We start from the raw sequence: 17,511 nt of genomic DNA, 5'->3' as shown, positions 1-17,511 counted from the left end.
TTTTCTTCTGGAAGGAATATTTACTTCAGGGTTATAAATACACGGATAAGAAAAATGTGAAATTCACTCCAGATTCAAGATAATAAAACTTGGTGGCCAAGAACAAAAAAAGAAGACAACCTCTCATAATTGAAAATCAGCACTTTCAGGGTAACACTTCTTTTTCAAGAGAAAGAATGATCCAAATATAATGATATAGATGATTAAAATCCCTGGAAGAAATAAATAACTAGCAAAATTATATACACATTTCATTTTACTATTGATGTCATAAAATTCTAAATGTAATTATGCCTATAAGTAAATAAAATCAGTTAAAGAGGCATAACTGAGCTAACTGGGGTTCCAATTAGTTACAGTAATTTTAATTTTTTTTCTTAAACAAGGCAAAACCACTGTGTACAAATTAAAATGATGCCTCACTTAAAAGCCAGGCAAAGAAAAGCCCTGGACAGGATAAATTCAAGGCCTTGCACTGGGTCCTAGAATTCTAAACTTATAATAACTTCACGGAGTTCTAGACACTTACAAAGCAATGTTATCCAATAACACTGGAACACCAAAACCCATTTTATGATCAGTTTGGGCAATTCATTATCTTTGGTCCAGCAAACTATATGCTCTCACTTCTTTGACAGAAATAGTCAATCTCCATATTCTTACTGCTCCTCTAACACAAGGAAACCATCTGTGCTCCCTTTAATAAATGAGGTATTGTGAGAAGGGACTCTCAGGGAGATGTATGAAAAGTCACCATTTTCACAATAAAAAAATAAAAAAAAAACAAATGCTCATTCCAAAGCTAGTGTTCTAACCCTGGAGATATCTGAATAACAATAGATGTATTTTCGTTCTTACTAGTGAAACTGTATTCATTCCCTGGGATTTCTCAACTCTCCAACCCATAACACAGTATCTCCCTCAGATGTCATTTCTTTTCTGCTGAATTTTCTGAAACGTATCAGTTCTTTGTGGCTATGATCAGACAGGAAAGAAGAAGCTGTAGCAGTAGTCAAATATTTCATTACTGATCATACTAGCAATCAGTACTGAATTACCAAACCGTAACCATTCCCCAGCCTTCTTTATCTTCATCCACAGAATGCCCCTGTGAGGATTCAATGAAAATAACCATGCCCATGTGGAAACATCTTTGGAAGCATCAGGAACACATTCAATAGCTATAGGATATAACTTACCACATAGTTGTTTTCATTATCATCAAAAATGATGTTGGGCATTTGAATTGCCATCATTCTTTTAAAAGCTCATTCATTCTTTATAAAAATAAAATAGCTTCCAAGGAAGCAAGTATTATACCAGTTTTATGAGGCAAACAGATGCAGAAAAGAAAAGTAACTTGCTTGAGGTTAAACAATAATTTAGGAAAATATTAAGTGTCCTTTTCAAATTCTTAAAGCAGTTGGGAGATTGTCATTGCTCCAAGTACCCTGAATTACCCTTAATCCTGGTGAGAAAGAGGATGTAGCACTCTGCACAAGTTGAAAGAAAGGAAGCTTTTGATTCAGAAAAACCTTACTGGTGCCATTTCCCAGCAGTGACAGCTTGGGCATGTCTCCCTCTGAGCCTGAGTTTTCTCATCTGGAAGAGGCAAATAATAATATCTTGCATGAAGGGGATAATGCATGGCTTGATATGGTGCCTAATATGTAGTAGATGACCAGTATATGCTAACTACATATTAACTGCTCTGTCCTGTTCAGTATTAATTGGCTTCTAGTAAACCAATGGAGGCATTTCAAAGCCAAAAATCAGCTTGTAGAGACAACAATATATTTTTACTCATTCACAAGTTAAAATTTAGAAGTGAAGGTTATTAATTTATAGAGCTATGACCAGATAGTAATGTTTATTTTTAAATGGACTTCCAGACCACACTGAGCGGTGGAAGACACTCAGAAACCAAAAACTCTGATAGAAACTACTGTTGATTCAATCACATAAAAATATACAAGCCCATTAAACATGTGATAATATGTTGTGGGTCTTCATGGTGTCTCCACAATGACTACATGAAATGCTTTTTGGACCCTTCTTCATTTAGAGTACACACCAGGCTTCTGGAACAATTTTCAAAAGTAACAAAATAATGTTGAGGCCAGCATTGTGATGTAGTGGGTAAAGCCACAACCTGTGAAGCCAGCACCCAGTATGGGCACCGGTTTGTGTCCTAGTTGTTCCATTTCTAAACCAGCTCTCTGTTCATCGCCTGTGGAAAGCAGTGGAAGATGGTCCAAGTGTTTGGGCCCCTGCCACCCATGTGGGAGACTCGGATGAAGCTCCTGGCTTCAGTCTTGTCCAGTTCTGGTCATTGCAGCCATCTGGGAAATGAACCAAAAGTTGAAAATAGATAGATAAATCAATCTACATGTGTGTGTATGTGTGTGTGTTTGTAATTCTGACTTTCAAATAAATAAATAAATCTTTAAAGAAAAACAAACTGTCTCTAAAATAATGTTTTGATTCCTAAGTGCAATGGGATCCAAACCAGAAGGATTGTGCAGTGGGTTTGGTCCCCTGATTCACAGGCTGCTGCAGGGTAGTGCCAACTCACAAAAAACGATGATGAATGTCTCCCATTCCACACTTAAGGCACTAAAAGACCCTAGCCTCCAAGTTTCCCAGTGTTGGTAGGGAATGCCAGGACATACATGCTATGATAGAATCATTTTTGGAAGCATCTATGCAGGCCAGAGGAATGAATAACTACCTTGGGCACTGTATAGCTCAGGTAGAAGCTGTTTTACACTGGGCAGCAATTAAGATAGATCTCTTTTATTCTGTCATACTGTCTGTGTTCATTGCACATGTGCGCACACACACACATTAGGTAATCAAGAATCAGTACACTATAACAGAAGTATATCCTCAATGGAACAGTTTGAAAACCCACCTTCCCTACTTAAATCTGTTTAGCTATGCACATAAATGCTCATATTCCCTTCATTCCATTATTCAACAATAATTTCTAGAAGTTTGGGTTCTCAGTGGATCCACCAGTCTACTATTTAGCCACTGGTAATCTAAAGTTGGGAGGCGGTTGGGGAGGAAAAGGTCCTGAGGAATGAGCCCTCAACCTGTGAGATCTAATGCTACCTAGACGGTAGTGTCAGAGTTGAAACAGTGGACACCCAGCTGGTGTCTACCAGCAAATTCCTAAGTGAGGAGAAATAATCCTCTATTTTCATGACCATAGGTCACAGAAATATTCTTAGAGACAGTATAAAATAGCAGAAATAGACTTTGATTTTTCCCCTGTATCTCATAACACTGCTTCAAAATTAATAATAAGTCAGTGAATTTAGTTTCTCTTTCTTTTATGTAAACATATATCAATCTCAGCACATTATCCCAGAAAGACAACTAACACCTTAAAAAGTTCAGTTTCAAATGTTTAAAATTAACTTTGGCTGATTTACTAATTAGCAGTTAATGATCAGATTTGTGCTGCAAAATGTTAAGTAACACAAATGTTAATGGGTGGGGCTGACCAACTTCCACACTGTAGGGAATAAATAATTATAGGTCTGTTGATTATGTATAAATCACTTAGAGGAAGGAACTGCTCTGTGGTGAACACTTTTTAATGTCCAAAAGTGCCTAACATTGCTAGGAGGAAATTTATGTGTCATTCGATAAAAGATTTAATTACCTTAATAACAGGTTTACAGCTGTTCCTTTCCCAAACCCTCCAAAAGGTATGTAAACCTCAGACTATAGGCAAATCCTCAGGGCTTTCACGTAGTTAGTAGCACAGTTGCCTCTAATGACAAAAATTTATATGGCTGGGGAGCACATCTGTATTTACGCCTCTTCTCTTATTTCATAGACACAGAGAGAAAGAGGCTATGGCTAGGCAGCAAAGTTTGTGACTTTGGTTAATGAAAGCAACAGACCTTCCTACTTAACAATGGGAGGGTGTGTGTAGTTCTAGGAGATGAGTGACAAGCCATGAAGCCACTTATCCAGAGTCATACTTTATCATCCGCTTTCTCCTTAATAAATCAAACTTTCCAATATGCTTGCTCAGTTTCTGTGTCGGTCTTCTCAAATCAACTGGTTATAAACCCAGAAGGGAAAAGATAATGTTATTGGTTATAACCCTGATCCCTACCCCTTCCCCAAACTCCTGAAATATTGATTATTTTAAAACAAAAGAAGAAAAGTAATTTCTGTTAAACTGGAAAGTTCCACAAGGGTCAGAATCCATGGTAGATGAAATGTAGTTCAAATAGGAATCTAATAAACTGCTAAATAAATATACAAAATAGGAAATGAAAGTTGAAACAATTAGCCTGTTGATCATACTTCTACACACATTCTGATGAGAAAAAATATTTTAGAAAAGTTTTTTCTAGCATTGAAAATTATTTTTGGAAGTTTACTATAATATTTCAATGCCCATTATATCAAATTATCAGAAACTTGACCATTTAAACTAATAGAAACTTATTAGCTCATAGTTCTAGAGAACAGAAAGATAAAATTAAGGAACTGGAAACACTGCCCTGCTTCAGAGGCTCTATGGGGGAAATCCAGTCCTTGCCTCTCCAGCTACTGGTGGCTGCCAGAAATCCTTATCTATAGCCACGTCACACCAATCTTCCTCCATGTCAGTCATTTGCATTTTCCTCTTCCACCTGTCAGTAATCCCCTTTTGCTTCTTTATGTAAGGACATTTATGATGACAGTTTGGGCCAATTTGTATAATTCAGGATAATATATCCGCTCCAACACTCTTGCTCTAATGGCATCTGCAAAGACTTTCTTTTTTCCAAAGAAAGTAATATTTCGAGTCCTAGGAGTCAAATTCTGATATCTATGGGTGGCCATTATTCAGCCTAATACAGATATCTTAAACAACATTTTTCCTAAAATGACTCAATGAAAAAGTTGTTTTGGGGCCAGTGCCATGGCTCACTTGGTTAATCCTCTGCCTGCAGCACCGGCATCCCATATGGACACCGGGTTCTAGTCTCGGTTGCTCCTCTTCCAGTCCAGCTCTCTGCTGTGGCCCAGGAGGGCAGTGGAGGATGGCCCAAGTGCTTGGGCCCCTGCACCCACATGGAAGACCTGTAGGAAGTACCTGGCTCCTAGCTTCAGATCAGCACAGCGCTGGCCGTGGCGGCCATTTGGGGAGTGAATCAATGGAAGGAAGACCTTTCTCTCTGTCTTTCTCTCACTGTCTATAACTCTACCTGTCAAATAAAAAAATAAAAATAAAAAAAGGTGTTTCTATCAGAACTCCAGTGACAACAGAAAACCTAATTAGCTCAATCAAACTGAAGGATCCAGGAAGTCATAAATCTGAGATTCAGGCAGGAGTTGCACTCCATATTCTGAACCACTGCCTTCCCAAAAGGCAGGATCTTCACTGGTTCTCATGAACAAGTAAGTTCAGGCAAAGTTTATCTTCAAAGGCTTAAACAGTGTCATCAGGATTCGATGACTTGATTTTTCTCCCTCATTCAGCTCCTTCTACCATGTTTACTTTATCATAGGATTCCACATTGTGTCCTCTGGGACCCCCATGCTCACTTCATCCTTACTGGTTTGAAGCAAATCACTGTAGCCAAGAGAATAAACTAATCTCGTTAGTCATGCTTGAATCATATGCCTGGAGTTACAAGGTGGGGTAACAGCCCTACTAAAACTGCATGGACTCAGAATGGAGTAGTGTTTCCCCAAACTCAGATTAAAACATACAGAGAAACCAAAAACAACACATGCTCATTGAAGAGTTTCACTATAAGCAAGAAAACATTGTTAAGGTGCTAGTGTTCTCACTTCACATCCTCAGAAGAGTTGGTATTATTTGCTCATATCTAAAGCTCATGGGAGGACCCTGGCTCACTCTGAAACATTTGACTGTACCTCTTGACTCTGCCTGCCTGCTTTCTTCACCAAGGGCAAAATATGGAACAACGTACTTAATGTGAAAACCTCTGCAAGTTATTACTCTATCCAAATATTTCTATTATTCACTAAGTTGTCCTCTGGGCTAACAAGATCAGAGTCAGCATAAGGAAGGTGGTAAAAAGAATACCTCTCAATTGTTTGTAAATTTCATATTTAAAATAAAAATAAAAGTTGATGATCTTTGTGGTTACTTCAATGTCTGAAAGCATGCAACTGTGAAGCAATGACCCTCCTGTCTTACTTGAAGTCTCTACCCTGTATCTTTCTATTCCATAGCTTACAAAACGAGAAAAATATAACGAAGCACCACCGTGTTCAAAACACTGAACTTGATTAAAGTTTGTGAGATTAGAAAGAAACACATGTCCTTTGTGTGTAGTATATGTACTCTCCAGTCAGGCTGCACTGGCGAATTCAGTTGTATTTTCTTCCACTCAGATATGTAATTCATTTGTTAATTTTCAGAATTTTGTTTAGGTTGTTTCCATAAGAGCATGGACAAGCAAAAGAAAATTCCTGACTGGAACTGATAAGAAACATAACAATCTAAACCAGAAAGAAAGTAAGAAAAGCAGAAGCAGTTGCAAAATTCTCTGCATGATGGTCTATCAAGAGTTTATCCCAAATGTATTCCCTCATTTGGAAATTCTTCAATAAGAGTCTGCTTTTATGTGTGGAGAGAGATTAGCATATTTCAAGTTCCAAAACTTCAAGATCCAATTTTTTTGTGATGCCCAATACAATATACTTCCCTACTTCATGAAAAAAAATCTAGTTTCTATTTTCCTTACATAATTTGTTATGGAGCCTGGACTTAAATTCTTTTAAATAATTTTGTAGGAATGAGTAAAAAAGAGTTTTAACATGTTTGTTACTATCATAGGTATACTTGAAATTAGTAAAATATAGAATATTTTATAAACATCGGTGATAAAAATTTGTTAGTAGGCTGTCACCACTGTGGGCAAGGAAATAAACATAGCAAAAGGGCATTTTTCCTGATAGTTTTCTGCAGTGTTTTTTAGCTAAAATAGACATTATTAAAAATTACTAAAATTCATTATGCCTTCATTTTATAAATAAGGAGAAATATTTGTGATGTGAAGACCAAAGAACACATACTCTCAACTCAAACACATATTCATACACATCCATGCATTCTCTGCAGTCACATATCCATGTACATTTTTACATACTCACACTCATACATACTTATAAGTCATTCACATACACATATACATACTCAAACACAATCACATACAGTCACATATCAATATACACACACAGTCATAAATATTCACACATATACACTCAAGTACACATACTTGTACACATTTTCAGTCTGATAAAGAATTAAATATCAACCTTAAAAATATATGCTGGATTAGCCAAAATAAGAACTTAAATAATAATCTCATAGCTAGATTCACTTCGCCATCAGCGAAGTATACAGTAAGTAGAAAAAACCTCCCTTTCAGACCAAAGGGAAAGAAAGTTTTAAAGTGAGAAAATAATTTTCCTCATGGGCATTGTCTACCTTAGAAAAAGTACTACAGAACATGCCTGTGACTATAGACTTGTAGTTCAGGCCACCAAAGATTAGAGATGGGACTTGGGCACTCCCTTGACTTGCATCCTCTGGTCTGCTTTAACACAAACCATGAGGAAAAGAAAGCTAGGCATCAGAAGCAATGGGTGGCAGGCCTATTACTGGCTGATCTGCACAGTGATCTGCCCTCAAGGAGACTCAACAGGCCAGTTCCACTGCAGTGGCTTTCAATGTGGTAAGCCTGGGCTTCAGCAGAAGTCAGCTTGTGAAGAGCCCTGGCAGCTCTGCCAGCCAAGTTGGATCACTGGAATGGACCTGCCCTGGAGTCGAAGGATGCCCAGGTCAGAGCCACAGATCTTATTGGCTCTAAGCTGAAAAGCCCTTCATTCAGCCCAACTTCTAAAGTGACCACTGCAGCTGATGGGACAGCCAAGTAGGGTCAGCAACATTGCAGGCAGAACTGTAAATTTGTTGTTAGAGATGCCACCTGCCTTTACCTGGCCAGCTCTCCTCCCAGGCCATCCAAGTAATGAAAGTCAACAGAGTGCCTTCCCCTAGGAGGTTCACACCTCCCTTAGGATATACTCCATGTGAAGAGATAGATAGGTCTGGGCCTCTTAACTTACAAGGCCTAAAGCCCAACAGATAATTATCAAGCCCCTTCTGTCAGGTTCTATTTGCCTCTCAATCAGAAAACTTAATTGTAGCTTAGACAGCACCTTTCTTAGCACATCTAATAATGACTCTGTCCTTTGTTCTAGACCCTGTCTAGCACACTTGGGCCTCATTCCTTTGTAATCATAACCTCTACTCTACCACCAATGGCTCTACTTCCAACCTGTGTGTACTGATGGTCCTCTTCCCCACTTAATGCTGTATAATTGTTCAAACCTGGTAAATTCCACTCTTAGGATCATTGGTTACTATCCTCACTCTGTCTTTTATGACCTTGTCTAAATATGATCAGAGTCGGCAAACTTGGAAGGCTTCCATAGCCTTGGCAACTCATGACGAGAGCCTAGGGTGGTTATTGGCGCCATAAACTAGAGTGTCAATTTGTTGGGTCAACAACAGGAGTCACTGTGTACTTGCTCCTCATGTGGGATCTCTGTCCTTAATGTACTGTACATTTTGATTTAATGCTATAACTAGTACTCAAACAGTATGTTTCACTTTGTGTTTCTATGTGGGTGCAAACTGTTGAAATCTTTATACTAAATTGATCTTCTGTATATAAAGAGAATTGAAAATGAATCTTGATGTGAATGGAAGGGGAGAGGGAGCGGGAGAGGGGAGAGTTGCGGGTGGGAGGGAAGTTATGGGATGGTGAAGCCATTGTAATCCATAAGCTGTACACTGGAAATTTATATTCATTAAATAAAAGTTAAAAAAAAGAAAAAAAATATATGCTGGATGGATATAATGAAAGCTCATAGAGTTTAACTGAATCCTATTTTAAAATTTAAATATCTCAAAATCAAACCTAAATATCCTTTATGTCAAGGGATCGAATGGACAGATGAATAATAAATATTATATGGTAACTATAAGTTACTGTTTAATGTTTATTACATAAACTGATTTTTATATAATTTCAATAATTTTAATAACCTATTAATTCAAATTACTAATAATTTCTAATAATCCAGATTCATAGACTGTTGGATGAATAGTAACAGAAGGTGGTTAAGCAGGTACTGTAGAAAGTCCATACAAAGAGGTTAGAATTTTCTATTTTTCCTCATTTCTCTTTACTAACTATGGGCATGTTATATTAGCAAGCACAAGGAACAAAACTACTAAAGATATTTGATATTGTAATTGTCATAGTATGCTTTTAAAATTGATATGCTTGGATATCAAGGAATGTTTGCTCTGTTCTCACGTAAGATACTCAGTTTATGGAAGAAAATAACAGCTGAATTCATCAGTGCAGCCTGACTAGATAGTACATACACTACACACAAAGGACATACGTTTCTTTCTAATCTCACAAACTTTAATCAAGTTCTTGAATTAATGCCACTGATATCTTAGATCATGCTTCTATTCACCCTGAAGTGGATATTGGGAATATGTTTAAAAAATAGTCACAAGTACAGACTTAATATATGCTTTCTGAGATAAGAACTTTGAGAAACGAATTGCAATTTTAATTCAAATATAAACTCTATGATCAGTACTTCACAGCTGTCTGATGGGGCACAGGCAAAACTTCCTAGTAAACTGTCTCTGACTCCCACAGAGCCTATCATGGGATTTTTCAGAAGGATTGCTGGTCCCTAGCTCTCCTGACAAAATGTTAAGTCCCTTTCACATCACCACCTCCAACATTGTCGGCCTCCTGATTAGAAACTGCTGAAGAGAACAACTCCTCAAGAGACCATCACTAAACAGATGGCCCATCTTCTCTATGAACCAGTCATACAACTCTTCTTCCCCTTTAGCTCAGTCTCCAAAGATCTGCACTTTTTCATCCTCCCTTGACCTACACCCCAAACTCATCACCATGCCTAAGAAACCAAGGTTTTACATCAGCCAAATTGATCATCTCACTACTTTCTCAATAGGTTCCTCTTGTCTTCTTGCTCTAACCCCTATGTTCCTAAGCAAACAGCTTTTTCAGTAAATCCCTCAAGGGAAAACTATTCTTTTCTTCCCCCCTTGACAGACTCTAGGGATTTAGGCAAAGTCAGTTTCTTCCTTGATTTCCATTGACACTTCCCATTTGTCTCAGTTCTGAAAAAAAAAAAAAAAAAAAAAAACCAACAACAACAACAACAAAAAAAAAAAATAACGGGATTTCACGTTTCACAGGAATCCATATTTTCAGATCACATTCTCTTAGATTATGATTATTTCACCTTGCTCTTTGCTGCTCAAAACTCCAATACTTCCAGTCCTACTCCACCCTCAAATGAGGATCTTACTTCTTTTTTTATTCTTTTATTTTTTTAACAGGCAGAGTTAGACAGTGAGAGAGAGAGAGACAGAAAGATGTTCCTTTTTCCGTTGGTTCACCCCCCAAGTAGCCGCTACGGCCAGCGCGTTGTGGCCGGCGTGCTGGGCCGGTCTGAAGCCAGGAGCTAGGTGCTTCCCCCTGATCTCCCATACGGGTGCAGGGCCCAAGGACCTGGGCCATCCTCAACTGCACTCCCGGGCCACAGCAGAGAGCTGGAATGGAAGAGGAGCAACAAGGACAGAATCCAGCGCCCCAACCAGGACTAGAACCCAGGGTGCCGGTGCCGCAGGCGGAGGATTAACCTAGTGAGCTGTGGCGCCGGCCAGATCTTACTTCTAATACCATCAAAAAAATAAAAGCAATCCCATTACTTAAATCTACCAATGCCTCTGCATCTATCTCATGGCCCTGCCTTCCTCCTAACTCAACAGATGAGCTGTCCTTGCTCCTGTATAAAGCACTGTTCCATTTTGATTGAAATAGGAGCCACATATACTCCAACCCTCTCATTTCCCTCCTTGTTGTTCATTCTCTACTTCCTTTGCTGGGTACTCCTTATCGTGTCCTCTAAATGTTGAGATCAGTCCTTGCATTTTTTTCCACCTAAATTTACTAGGTGATCTTATCCAAGTCAATGATTTTAAGTAATATCTAAACTTTGCTGTCCAACACAGAAGGCACTCACTAAAGGTAGCTATTGAAACCTTGACACATGGGCAGTCCAAATTGAATACTTGATGTCTTAGTCCATTTTGACATGAAAAAAGATTTTACAAGAGGCATGAGAAATGTGTTTTCCTTTTATTCTTGTTCCCTGATAGAACATACTCTTGCTCTTTCCAAAGGAGACAACCTGACAGTCCACCTAGCACTGCATACAGCTCCACGTACCAGATCTCTGGTTGGTTTATAGACTTCATAATGTTCAGATATGGTTCCCTTTGATCCAGTAAAATGAGAACCAAATATTATCTCTAACCTTCTCCCCAAGGCACATAAGAACACACAGTAGCAGGACAAGGTATAAGACAACTTCAACAAAAACTCCATTAGTCAAAGGGAATAAAAGAGAATATACAGCAGCCACTAGTTTAAAATTTTTCAGATTTCTTCTGGGGAATCACTTTAATGGATCCCTAACCTAGAGGTGAGGAAGTTCTTTAAATAGACAATGATTCTACTTTGGTAGGCATACCTCTTCATGGTTTTTGGTTTGGTTGATTGGCTTGTTGGTTGGTTGGCTAGTTTTGGCTTTATTTTGTTTTTAGTGACCCTAGATCCACGCTCTGGAAAATTGTTTATTTACTTCTCAGCCTCATCCTCCTCTTATCTTTCTGGAGACTTATATAGCTTAGGTAGTATGCTTCCTGATAAAGTCAGATTATTTTACTTTTGGAACATTCAGTTGAGTCAAGGTTCACAATTTCCCTGGCAGTAGAATTGTCTTAACAAAATGGAAGGATTTTTTCAGTCTATTTGCTTCCCATCAATTCTTTTTTTTTTTTTTTTTTTTGCCAGGCAGTGTTAGACAGTGAGAAAGAGAGACAGAGAGAGAGTTATAGACAGTGAGAGAGAGACAGAGAGAAAAGTCTTCCTTCCGTTGGTTCACCCCCCAAATGACCGCTACAGCCAGCGCTGCACCGATCCGAAGCCAGGAGCCAGGTACTTCCTCCTGGTCTCCCATGCAAGTGCAGGGACCCAAGCACTTGGGCCATCCTCCACTGCACTCCTGGGCCACAGCAGAGAGCTGGACTGGAAGAGGAGCAACCAGGACTAGTACCCGGCGCCCCAACCGGGACTAGAACCCGGGGTGCCGGTGCCGCAGGCAGAGGATTAGCCTAGTGAGCCATGGCGTCGGCTCCCCATCAATTCTTTGTTCCAATAACCACCAAGTATTTTTTCTACATACAGCTTCAAACTCTCCATTTTTTGCTTTGTTTCCTTACCCTTTGTCTTACTTTACCAGTAGTGACAGCCTTGACATTTTCTGAAATAGTGAGCTAGGTTGTGAAAGACATATCTTTAATATATATTTTTGCTGCAATGTTATGTTAGTGGTTATTTGCTCAAATCCAAGATCATAGATACCTAGTATATCTAATCATTCCTCATTGAAAACTAGGCACTATTTTCCTTAATTTCTTTCTTTTGTTATTATAACTTCCCAAAGACTGCCAGAAACCACCAACACATTTTAATAATACTGTTTCCCAACTTCTATACCTAAAGCTACAAACCTCAGTAGGTATATGGTCTACATTGCAACTTACTCAAGATGATAGTTTTATCATTACATAAACACATCTCCAATCTTCTAAAGTGCTCTCTGTGCTTCCCATGCTGCCATTTAGAGCTAAGACAATGCCTCAGCTCTTCCCAGTGTCCCATGTGCTACTTTACTGTTAAGAAATTCTAGAGAACTATACTTCTTTAATATCTGTAAAATCTTTTTGTTCAGTTCTATGCCTGATGCCACAGCCTTAATTTAAGTCATCCCTTCTCACATGAATTACTATCTCTTTATTGGTCTCCGTGTTTCCAAAACATCACATTCCACCTCTGCTACCAGTAAACATTCTGAAATGCAAATATGAACACTGCACCTTTCCTTTAAACATCTTGGATGGTTTCCATTTTAGGTTAAAATTCAATATTCCTCAGACTAGATTTTTTTTCATCTCTAATCACTCCCTAATCCTCATCATCTAGTCATTTAGTTGCCTCAAATACACTACAATCACTTTCTCAGATATCCAGTCAGGAATATGCTGGCCTTCTTACTAGGTAAGATTTTCCTTCTTTCTAACACTTACTCATCCTTCAATATTTATCAAGTACTTTAAATTTTCTGTGAATCCATCCTTGACACCTGAATCTGAATTAAGATTTTTTATTAATTTTAAAAAGATATAACTTGCACGGCCGGCAATGTGTTACACTGGGCTTAACCTCCGCCTATGGCACTGACATTTCAGATCCTGGCTGCTTCTCTTCTGATCCAGCTCTCTGCTAATGGCCTTGGAAAGGAGTAGAAGATGGCCGAAGTCCTTGGGCCCTTGAACCACATGCTAGACCTGAAAGAAGCACCTGGCTCTTGGCTTCAGATTAGCCCAGATCTGGCCGTTATGGCCATCTGGGGAGTGAACCAGCAGATGGAAGACATTTCTCTCTGTCTGTAACTCTTACTCTCAAAAATGAATAAAATCTTTAACCAAAAAAAGGTATAACTTCCTTCCATTATACTATCAGTCATGTGATGTTATAATTGTATATTTACCTTCCTTATACCACAGTGTAACAGATACAAATTAGGTGCATCAAAACTGAAACCCTTAAGCACAAGCAGCTTACATTTTATCTCTTTATACCTCACAAATAAATGAGCATTCTTTGAAAAAAGGCATGAACCTCACCATTTCAGAATGATAATAACCACAAATATCTATCTTTAGTCTTTGCCTATCTCCCTTTTAAATGACAGATCTCCTTTTCCAACTGCCTAATGGTTATCTCCATATGCATGCCTACTTGCTACATCTAAAACTCAGTTCTGTATCTTCCTGAACCCCTTTTCCCATCTGCCCCAAATCTGCTTCTCATTCTACTATGGTTCAAATGTTTGTGTCCCTACAAAATTTATGTTGCAACCTAAGACTCAATGTAACAATATTAAGAGGCAGTCTTTGGGAAATGATTAAGTCAGGAGGGCAAAATCCTCACAAATGAGATTAATGTCCTTACCAACGAGACCCTAGAGAGCTGCCTTGCTCTTTTTTACTTCCTCCCTTGTGCCATGTGAAGACACAGTGACCATACCTTCTTGAGAAGCAGAGAGCAGGGCCTCACCAGACACCAAACACCCTAGTTACTTGCCTTTGGAATTCTAGCCTCCATAACTATGAACAAAAATTTATGTTGTTTTTGTCATACCCAATCTCAGAGATTTTGTTATAGTAAGAAGAACAGACCATGACATTTGAATTCTCATCTCAATTTAATGTTTTCTGTCCAGTTTCTAAGACTAGAAACCTCAATAACTTTTTCAACATCTTCATTTTCATTACATAATCAGTTGACTTTCAAAAATCTGTTAATTCCTGTTGAAGTGAAATAGACACTATGAGAAACAGTGACTTGATCAGCCCTTGTCCTGACTGTTGAGGAACAACTTAATACTTTATCCCTTTTAGTATTTTTTTTGTTCTGCTTAATACTATTGGTTGAACTCTGTAATTAACACACAATTATTCTTAGGTGTTTAAATTTTAACTGAAAAGTGATCCCTGTTAAATATAAGAGTGGGAATAAGAGAGGGAGGAGATGTACAATTTGGAACATGCTCAATCGGACTTGCTGCAAATGGTAGAGTTAGAAATGTACCAGGGGATTCCAATTCAATCCCATCAAGGTGGCATATACCAATGCCATCTCACTAGTCAAAGAGATCAGTTTCAGTTCACAATTGATCATAATAAAAAGATTAAGAGTCAAAGGAATCACATGAACAAGACTAATGTCTGCTAATACTATCTGAAAGAATTAAAAAGGAGAAAACCATCCAACATGGGAACCGGGATACACAGAGGACTCACAGAATGGCAGATGTCCTAAACAGCACTCTGGCCTCAGAATCAGCCCTTAAGGCATTCAGATCTGGCTGAAGAGCCCATGAGAGTATTTTAGTCATGGAAAACCAAGACACTCTGGAAAAAAAAAAAAAAAAACCTAAATGAAATATCTCTGCAAGTGAGATCCCAGTGGAAAGAACGGGCCATCAAAGAAGAAGGTACCTTTCTCTGAAGGGGAGGAGAGAGCTTCCACTTTGAATATGACCTTGTCTAAATAAGATCAGAGTTGGCGAACTCAAAAGGCTTCCACAGCCTTGGCAACCCATGACAAGAGCCTAGGGTGATTACTGACGCCATAAATAAGTGTCAATTGTTAAGTCAACAACAGGAGTCACTATGCAATTACTCCCCATGTAGGATCTCTGTCCTTAATGTGTTGTACAATGTGAATTAATGCTATAACTAGTATTCAAACAGTATTTTACAGTTTGTGTTTCTGTGTGGGTGCAAACTGTTGAAATCTTTACTTAATATATACTAGTTTGATTTTCTGTATATAAAGATAATTGAAAATGAATCTTGATGTGAATGGAATGGGAGAGGGAATGGGAGATGGGAGGGTTGCAGGTGGGAGGGAAGTTATAGGGGTGAAAAAGCCACAGTAATCCAAAAGCTGTACTTTGGAAATTTATATTTATTAAATAATTTTTGTTAAATCTGTTAATTAATCATAAGATAATCTCTACATCTGAATTTAACCAAGAATATTTAAAGGAACACTAGTTTCACTAAGTGACATAAGATTTTTTTTAAAATGAGGAGTCTTTCATCAAATGAATTGGGAATAATTAGGTTAAAAACGGTATACTTTTCTTTTATTCAGTATTTCTCAGAACTTTTTTTTGCAATTAAGGTATAAATTTGATGCAAAAAATTTTAAAACCCATGCATAGTTTTTTCATACTTATTTTTTTCCCAAATAAACCTTTTACTTAAGGAGTACAAATTTCATAAGTGCAACTTTAGGAACATAGTGATTCTTCCCAGATACCCGCCCTCCCATCTCATCTCCTCCTCCCTCTCCTATTCCCTTTCTCCATTAAGATTCAGTTTCAATTAACTTTATACACAGAAGGCCAACTCTACTACATAAAGATTTCAACAATTGGCATACACACACAAAAATAAAACCTGTTTGAGAATAATTTTACAGTTAATTCTCATAATCTAACTCATTGAGGACAAGAGGTCCAGCATGGGAAGTAAAAACACAGTGACTCCTGTTGTTAATTTAACAAGTAACATTCATATATATGATGTCAGTGATTACCCTAGGCTCTTGAAATGAGCTGCCTAGGCTATGGAAGCCTTTTGAAACCTCAAACCTCAAACAAATTAGAAGTTCTCTACTCCTTTCACAGAAAAGCACATCCTTCTTTGATGGCCACCTTCTTTTCATTAGGGTCTCACTCACAGAGATCCCTCCTGCAGGACATTTTTTGACTCAATGTCTTGGCTTTCCATGCCTGAAATGCTCTCATGGGTTTTTCAGCCAGACTAGAATGTCTCAAGGGTTGATTCTGAGATCAGAGTGCTATTTAAAGTATTCATCATTCTATGAGTCTGCTCTGTGGACTGTTTACAGGTTGGAACATTCTCTCCTTTTTATTTCTATCTATTATTATTGCCAGCTGCCCTCATTTATAGCCCTTCCATCACTTCCCTGGACCATCTTTCCTGTACAACCTCCTCAATAACTTCTCTGTAACCATACTCTCCACAGTCTCCATTGCCAGTTTTATTCTTTCTAACAGGAAAATGGCCTTTCCTATTCCCACTATTCTCACCCTCTCTCTAAACAAAGTTCTCCTAAAAAACCATTTGTTATGAGATCTCTTTGATAAATTTTCATTCTGGCCCATGACTGGTTACTCTTCAATATTTGCAGAATGCCTTGCATATACTCTGCTACAGCAGAGTTACACTCATGGTTAAGATTATGTCTGTTCCTTTATTTATAGATGAGTATATGCATACATACATACATAGTTCAAAGGGGAGAAACTCTATAGCTCCCAAAAATATTTTTAGAGTTTTGGCCGGCGCTGCGGCTCACTAGGCTAATCCTCCGCCTTGCAGCACCGGCACACCAGATTCTAGTCCCGGTCGGGTTGCTGGATTCTGTCCCGGTTGCCCCTCTTCCAGGCCAGCTCTCTGCTGTGGCCAGGGAGTGCAGTGGAGGATGGCCCAGGTGCTTGGGCCCTGCACCCCATGGGATACCAGGAGAAGCACCTGGCTCCTGCCATCGGATCGGTGCAGTGCGTTGGCCGCAGCGCGCTGGCCGCGGCGGCCATTAACCAACGGCAAAAGGAGGACCTTTCTCTCTGTCTCTCTCTCTCACTGTCCACTCTGCCTGTCAAAAAAATTAAAAAAAAATAAAATAAAAAAATATTTTTAGAGTTTTGTTAGAACATACTCAAAAATAGGTTGCC

The 17,511-nt window shown here is 38.6% G+C and overlaps 1 protein-coding gene across 1 annotated transcript in view; it reads right to left on the bottom strand.

Moving 5' to 3' along the window:
* The window catches only part of IQCM (IQ motif containing M), a 431,659-nt gene that overhangs the window by 397,676 nt on the left and 16,472 nt on the right, over positions 1-17,511 (bottom strand). The gene's annotated exons all lie outside the window — the stretch shown is intronic.

The sequence above is a fragment of the Lepus europaeus genome, chromosome 8, assembly GCF_033115175.1.
Source record: "Lepus europaeus isolate LE1 chromosome 8, mLepTim1.pri, whole genome shotgun sequence".
Taxonomy (NCBI): Eukaryota; Metazoa; Chordata; class Mammalia; order Lagomorpha; family Leporidae; genus Lepus; species Lepus europaeus.
Note: the sequence above shows the minus strand (reverse complement) of the source record. Positions and strands in the feature narration are given on the sequence as shown.